At 38.3% G+C, this 7929-nt stretch overlaps 1 pseudogene; it reads left to right on the top strand.

Moving 5' to 3' along the window:
• The first annotated feature begins 260 nt into the window (after positions 1-260).
• On the top strand, positions 261-1154 carry LOC102843047 (annotated as a pseudogene).
• Positions 1155-7929: the final 6775 nt, after the last annotated feature.

A 7929-nucleotide genomic window follows, 5' to 3' on the forward strand; every position in this document is an offset into this window, starting at 1 on the left:
TCTGTGTTCGCAGCACATGTGCAGTCGCAGTCGAAAACTCATTGTTTCTTTTCTGGAGGGTGAAAATTTATAGAACTGATTTCACGGATCTGGTAACATGGCAAAAGATGCTGGACTAATTGAAGCCTATGGGGAACTCAAGGTCTTTATAGACCAGAATTTTAGCCCTGGAAAAGGTGTGGTCTCATTAGTAGCTGTTCATTGGTCAGCAGTAAACACTCTTGGAAAACAACTCCTGCCCAAAACCTTTGGACAGTCCAATGTCAACATGGCACAGCAAGTGGAAACACAACAGAAAAGGAGAAAAGAATGGCAAAGATCTGAGGCATTTTTCGATGAAGGTTTGTGAGAAGGTCCAGAAAAAAGGAACTGAACCACTTCATGTAACAAAGTGGCTGACGAATTGGTCTCAGAGTTCAGTGCTCCTGACATCCATATTTTACCAGATAAATCAGCTTATGAATAATAGAAGACGACAAATCTATGATGCCTTAAATGTCCTAATGGCCATGAACATTATCTCTTAAGGAGAAGAAAAAAATCAAACGGATTGGTCTGCCTACCAACTCGGCTGAGGAATGTCAGAATTTAGAGGCAGAGAGACAGAGAAAACTTGAAAGAATAAAACAGAAAGAGTCTCAGCTTCAAGAACTTACTCTACAGCAAATTACAGGGCAGCAAGCCAGCCGGCCATCCCCTCCAACTTCATCATCCACCTCCCGTTCATCATCGTGAACACCAACCAGCAAGAAGACCGTGAGCGACTGCAGTATTTCTAATCTGTTTAATTTTGACAACACGCTTGAAATCCATGATGACAAAGAAGTATTAAAGCGAATGGGAATGGCTTGTGGACTGCAGTCGGGAAGCTGTTGAGCGGAAGACCTTAAAATCTCGAGAAGTTTGGTACCTAAGGCTCTGGAACCTTATATGACAGAAATGGCTCAGGGATGAATCAGTGGTGTACTTGTCAAATCCTCGAGTTCAACTTCAAATGGCACAGGGCTTGCTGCCAGTGACTTGACCAATGGGGTGGACGGGATGCTGGCCACGAGTTCCAAATGTTCTCACTATAGCTGGTCCAGGGTCTTAACATTGGGGAGAATGACGACGACGACGACGATGACTTTAATGAAAATGACGATGAAGACTGATTTTTCTTGGCATGTAGATTCCCCTTCTCCCCATCAAGGTCTGCTTCAGCAAAAAGAAGAAAAAAAATTGGTTAAGGAAGGGAAACTTAAAAAAAAAAAATTAATACCTCTATTTCTTTTTGGCCTTCCCCCCAAAAGATCCTGGTAAGCTATTGAATTTAAATGTGCACCTCCAATAAGGAAGGAATGATTCTTTTTCGTAGGATTTTTTAAAATGTGGTGTGGCAGTGTGTTTTGATACCAAGTATGCCAATGTGGAATCTTTATTTACTTTCTAGAATTTTGGTGTTTTACCCTCTTAACAATTCTTTTTCTGAGTTTACTGAAGAAACTATACTTCCATCCACATCAATGAAAATAAAATGCTATCCTTTCATAGAAAGTGGTTCCCTGAGCGGCTATTTATTTCCAGTGTGTTTTGAATGGTGCCACTAGGGGATGGATAGCAAGAGTCCATCATGACTTTTTGTTTTGTTAAATCATGCAGTGTCCAAAGGCGAACCAACCAGAATAGCAAAGCTCTGCTTTTCCCCAAACATTAAGTTGTTGTTGTTGTTAGGTGCCGTTGAGTCAGAGACAACTCATAGCAACCCTATGAATGAAAGACCTGGGCATCTGTATAACTTTGGTCCTTTCTCCAGGTTATAGGGCTTCCAGAGGCAAGCTATTATAGAAGTGGAGGCCACTCCTGCTTCCAAGCTTGTTTTAATCGGGGAGTGCCACCAAACACTGTCTGCTATGGGTAACTTATCATATTTGATGCATCAGTGTCACAGTGTTCAGCTTCACAGCAACCACAAGTTACCTCTGTACAGCAAGTGGACATACCAGGGTTATACAACCTAGAAGAATGTTTCACCTAAAACAATTAAAGGTGGGCTTGAGGGCCGTGGATTAGAGTCACCCACTGTTGGCATGGGAGCATGACTTCCTGTCCACCAGGCCAACTGATTTCTCTCTATGCTGTTGTTGTTGTTAGGTGCCATCAAGTCACAGGCTACTCATAGCAACCCTATGAAAGAAAGACCTTGACCTGTATAACTTTCATCCTTTTTCCAGGTTCATAGGGTTTCCAGAGGGAAACTATTATGGAAGGGGATGCCACTCCTGCTTCCAAGCTTGTATTAAGTACCACAAATTTTATTATTACTTTATTTTCCCTTAAATTATATTGATTCTACTGAGTTTGTAAACATCTCTATCTCCTAACACCCAACAATTTTTTTCCTCTATTTCAGTATGCCAAGTGCAAAGTTTTTTGGTTTTTTTTGTTTGTTTGTTTGTTTTTTTATTTGATTTGGTAGACGTTTACTGCATTGCTAGTACAGCTTATATAAGCTATCTTGAAGGCTTGGAGTGGATTTTTGCTTATGGTAAATTTGCCTGATTTCTTATAGGCCACGCTTGGAAACTTTTTATTATATAGTTGTTTTCCTTCTTATAACTATATCATTTAAGGACATGCCCTGAAACAAGTGTATTTATTTCATAAGCATCTTCTTGTAATCTATAATAAAAGTTGAAATTAAATATAGTGAATGTTTTCACAATTTTTAAACTCAAAATTTGTCAATCATTTTTTATAGTTCTTTTTTTATAAAAAAAGAAAGGAATTTTGGCACAGGCAGTAGTCACTTTTAAAATTTATTCACAGGAACCATTAACTACAGAATTGCAATCAGCTGCCTGTTCTAAAATTATAGTCTTTTTATTGAAACACAAATAAACTTTTTCTGTAATGTCTTCTAGACTATACAGAGATTTTAATTGTTTGACTGGTTTACCTTGGCACTGTTAGTTTTTATTAATAAAATACGCATGGACATCTTAAACAAACAAAAAAAAAGGATTACATCCAAGAAATACCTATGGAACACTTCTATGTGCAGTGCCTAGTGTAGTCATGCATTGAAATTGACTTCGAGGTTTTTATCGGTCCTCTGCTAGTTTGATTAAATCTCCTTCTTTGTGTAAGAATCAAGATCTCTTCCTCTAATTTTATGTCTCAAACAAAGCAATAATCTGTAAATTATTAGTTCTATTAGTCAATAATGGATTCAGGTAATAAGTATTTAAGTGACTTTCTGTGACAGTAGGTAAAGAGTGGTGTTAACTCAAAGGCAGACAACTTGAATCTGTCAGCTTTTCCTTGGGAGAAAGATGGGCAATATCCTCTTGTGAGATTTACAGCCTCTGAAAACCCTCTGAAGGGTCCAGCTGTGAGTTGGTTCCAGTTTAACACCAATGAGTTTGAGTGTTGTTTTGTTGGGTGTTTTGTTTTCCCCTCTGACAAGTACTAGACAGATGTTAGTGAACAAGATAGGCAGAGAAGGTTCTTATGCTACACAGCAGCAGAAAGCAGTTCTTCATGTGGGAAAAATGTCCAAGATGAATTCTAGTGCAAAGCCTTAAATACACAATAGCCATCAGCATCCTAATAGGCTTTTTTTATTCCATAGAATTATCCAATTAATCTAAAAGACAGATTAATTCTAACAGAACTAGTATTGTAAGGACCTCTATATCCTAATAAACCCACATGTGTGTGTTTTTGTAAGCCTTTCCTCAAATTCATGTCAATGCAGATTAGTGTTATATATATATATTTACATAGAATGCTGGAGAAGAGCATTGAGGGTACCATGGACTGCTAGGAAAACAGATTTATCCTGGAAAGGGTTAAACCTGCCAGCTACCTGGAGGCAAGGATTCTGAGGCTCTAACATACTATGGACATGTTTTAAGGAGGGACAGGTCCTTGGAGAGGAACATCATGCTATGTAGGGTGGAGGAACAGCGCAGGAGGGGAAGACCCTCTATGAGGTAGATTGATTCAGTGACTGGGATAATCGGGACAGATGTGTCGGAGACAGTGCGATTGGCACAGGACAGAGCAGAGTTTAGGGCTGTTGTACATAGGGTTGCTATGAGTAGCAAGTGACTCGACAGCACATAACAACAACAACAATATATATATAGTGTGTGTATATGTATATAAATAAATACATAAATATATATATACTTCATTCATAGGATGATGCTAAGTGTTTGCTCATGGTTTGAAGCACTATCAAGATCTCAAAGAAAATGGTTTCTGTTTTATGAACAGATAATCAAAATTAAGGCATGGGTCACTAGCAGAAGGTGTGTTAGAGAAATTCTGGGAAAAAGGCTTAAGTGCAACTAAAAAGAAACTCAAAATCAAATTCACCTGATCATGATTTAATGTCACTCTTGCACTCGGCGGCCAGCCTGCTTTCATTTTCTCAAGCACACATATGTAAACTAAGGATGTCATTCCCTTACTGGGCGACTTGATAGCAGCTAGAAAAATATCACACACACACACAGGATCAATAAATGTTTTCTGATAGTGTAATGCTTCATATTTATCATTTTCTTTAGCAAGTGATTTAATTCTTAAGATTGGTAGATTTTAATGGCAAATTCTGCATAATGAATACAAAAGTCCGCAATTTAGAATTTAAAACAATTCCTTGAAAGCAGTCTTCTTGTCTTACCTCCTAGTTTTCAAAATGCTAATTCACCTACCACTGACTAAGCGATAGGAAAAAGCTTTCTTTCTTTTCTTCTTCTTTTTTTTTTTTTAGGTAAAGGAAAATGTGGGTGGAGGGAATAAATGTCGTTTTATATCCACCTCATGATTTGGGCTGTCAGAGACAGAGGGAAAAAGGAAATCTCAGCCTTTACCAGGTAGAATTCCATTTTTTGGGGAAGTCCACTAGCAAGGTGATGTAAATTCTAAAGTAACAAGTTGACTAAGCATGTTCCTAAGCCACAGACCTCTTAGGTGACGTATGCTAAATGTGACAGGGAAACCATGTATTTTCCCCACCACACACACACACACACACACACACACACACACACAAAGCGGAAATGCTCTGAGCTCCCCTGTTGGTCTTGTTCTTATTCATGTTTCTAACAATTGAGACATTCTGTACCCAACCAGAGTTATGAATTCAGACTTTTCTTTACTTCTCTACTATAATATTCCTATAAATCATTCGTAAATGATTATAGATGAGCCGCTTTTGTAAAAAATGCTTTCCTATTTCTTGCTTAGTCAGATAAAACAGTTAATGCATTTCAAATCTGTTTAGAAATCAAACCGCAGTATTTCATAATGCTCACACTTCTGTTTAGCAAACTTAACGCCAGAAGTGGCAGCCATAGCTGTTTTATTTTAAAAGTTTGACCAAGAGAATTACAGACTGTAGAGATTGTACAAAATATGACCAATAGCAGAGGTTTTCTTAATCCTTGAGAAAAGGGAGGCGAACTAATGTTTAATGTGTCCCTGCCATGTGCAAGCCACTAGTTTAATGGACTTATAGGTTCTGTGTCAATTAAAGATTAAAACATTCTGTCATCATTTTAATGAATGATTGATAGTTTTTTACTATGAATAAAGATGCTATAAAAGAAGGCAAAGTTGATGAAAACACATACGTAAGTGTGAGGACTAGATTTCCTATTCTCAACACCTTGCACATAATTTCATAGTTGTTACTGCTGTTCCTTACTGTCGAGTAAAATACTACTCATAGTGATCCTGCGACCAAAAGACCTGAACCCTGACCTATCTGAAGCTATCAATATCATCTCAGACACCCTTGAGGCCATTGCTGCAAGCAGTGTGTCAATTCATCTCATTGGGGGTCTTCCTCTCTTTTGCTGACCCTCAACTTTTTCAAGGATGATGTCCCTTTCCAAAAAATAACTTGTCCAGGCAACACTTCTGAAGTATAAGAGATGAAACCTTTCCACCTTTCCTCCAGGTGCACTCTGGCTGCACCTTCTCTAAGACATATGTGGGCTCTTTTGGCAGTCCACGGAATATTTAGTACTCTCCTCCAACACCACAGCTTAAAGGCATCAATTCTTCTTATGTCATCCTTATTCATTCTCCAACTCTCAGAAATGCAGCAAGCAGTTGAAAAGACCAACTACTAAAGCCAAAGAGGAAGAAATAGAAGATTCTGCTAACGTTTGCTTATTGTCTGTTATGATGCTGTGAATCATACTCCACTCAATGATACCTAATAACAACAACAACAATAATAACTAACTTTTGCAGTCCATAATTGACCAAATGTGAACTCAAGATTGAAACAGTGAGGAAAGAATGATGGTCTGAAAATATGGACTTGGTGACAGAAATGAGACTGGAGATAGAATTCAATCAAAATTCAATCAAATTTTGTACATTCAGTGATTTAGTCATAGCAAATAACTTTTTAAAGAAACACAAAAAGTGAGTTTACATATAGGCCTCACCTGACTGACTGCACAGGAATCAGATTGACTATATCTGTGGAAAGAATCATTGGAGAAACACAAGTTCAGTAGTCAAAACAAGGCCAGGTGCTGTCAAACTAATCCTAGCAACCAACATATGACCTTGCTTCTATCTCACTTGAGTTTAAGAATCATCTAAAGAATGAACAGGTTTGAGGCAATGAACACCAATGACCGAAGACCATAGGAATGTGGGTGGCATCAAAGACATCATCCATAAAGACAACAAAAGGCCATTACAAAGGTAGAGGAGAAATAAAAAACCAAAATGGATGTCAGAAGAGACTATGAAAATTGCATTAGAGCATCGACAAGCCAAAATAAAAGAAATAGATGCCAAAGTAAAAGAGTAGAACAGAAGATTTTAAAGGGAAGCTTGAGAATACAAAACAAAATATTGTAACAGGAAGTGCAAAGAGATGGAGTTGGAGAATAAAAAGGGAAGAACTTGCCTGGCTCAACCTGAAAGAACTGAAAGACAAATTCAAGTCTTGAGTTGCAGTACTTAGAGATGCTATAGGCAAAATCTTGAAAGATCCAAAAAGCATCAAAGAAGAAGACTGTACCAAAAGGAATCAACACTGAAAAAATTCAGGAAGTACCATATGAACTAGAGTAAGCCAATGATTTATTATTACTTTTATCATGGCTCCCACATCAAAACATTTCTATTCTTAATGCTAACATCCTGGAGTATTAGCATTTACCATTATATCACCACTTACAACTGTGATTGATGGTCAAGTTTCTTCAGCTGTCTATGTCTCAGTTTTCTCAACTCAAAGATGATAAATAATAGTAAAGGCTTCAACATGGATTGAAGCTCAACATCAAGAAGACAAAGATTATCACCACTGGGACAATTAGCAGAACCATGATAGATGGAGAAGAGTTTGAGATTGTTAACAATTACAGCTTGCTTGGCTCCACCGTCAACACTCTTGGCACCAGCTGTCAGGAAGTCAAAAGACAAATTGCTTCGGGAAAATGTGCTGTCAGGGACCTCTACAAAGTACTGAGAAGCAACAATATCAGTCTAGAGACTAAGATGTGCATCATCCAGGCCATGGTCTTTGAAATTACCTGCTATGCATCAGAGAGCTGAGTAAGAATGACAAAAGAAGAATCAATGCCTTTGAGTTGTGATGCTGAAGAAGAGTCTTGAACATACTATGGACTGCCAAGAAAGCAAATAGGTCTGTCTTAGTGAGGGAGAAATCAAGTTTCTCCTTGAAGGCTAGGATTTTGAAGCTCTGTCTCGTGGCCAGGAGGGATCAGTCCTTGGAGAAGGACATTATGATTAGAAGGTGGGGGTTCAGTGCAGGATACAAGACCCCAGATGAGATAAACTGTTATAGTAACTGGGACAATGGTGGTAGGTATGTCAGAGTCTGGGAGACTGGTTCAGGACAGGTCAGGCTTCAGAGCTGTTGTACATAGGGGTCACTATGAG

Source organism: Elephantulus edwardii, unplaced genomic scaffold (assembly GCF_000299155.1).
Source record: "Elephantulus edwardii isolate Elephantulus edwardi_28Jun2011 unplaced genomic scaffold, EleEdw1.0 scaffold00012, whole genome shotgun sequence".
In the NCBI taxonomy this organism is placed as follows: domain Eukaryota; kingdom Metazoa; phylum Chordata; class Mammalia; order Macroscelidea; family Macroscelididae; genus Elephantulus; species Elephantulus edwardii.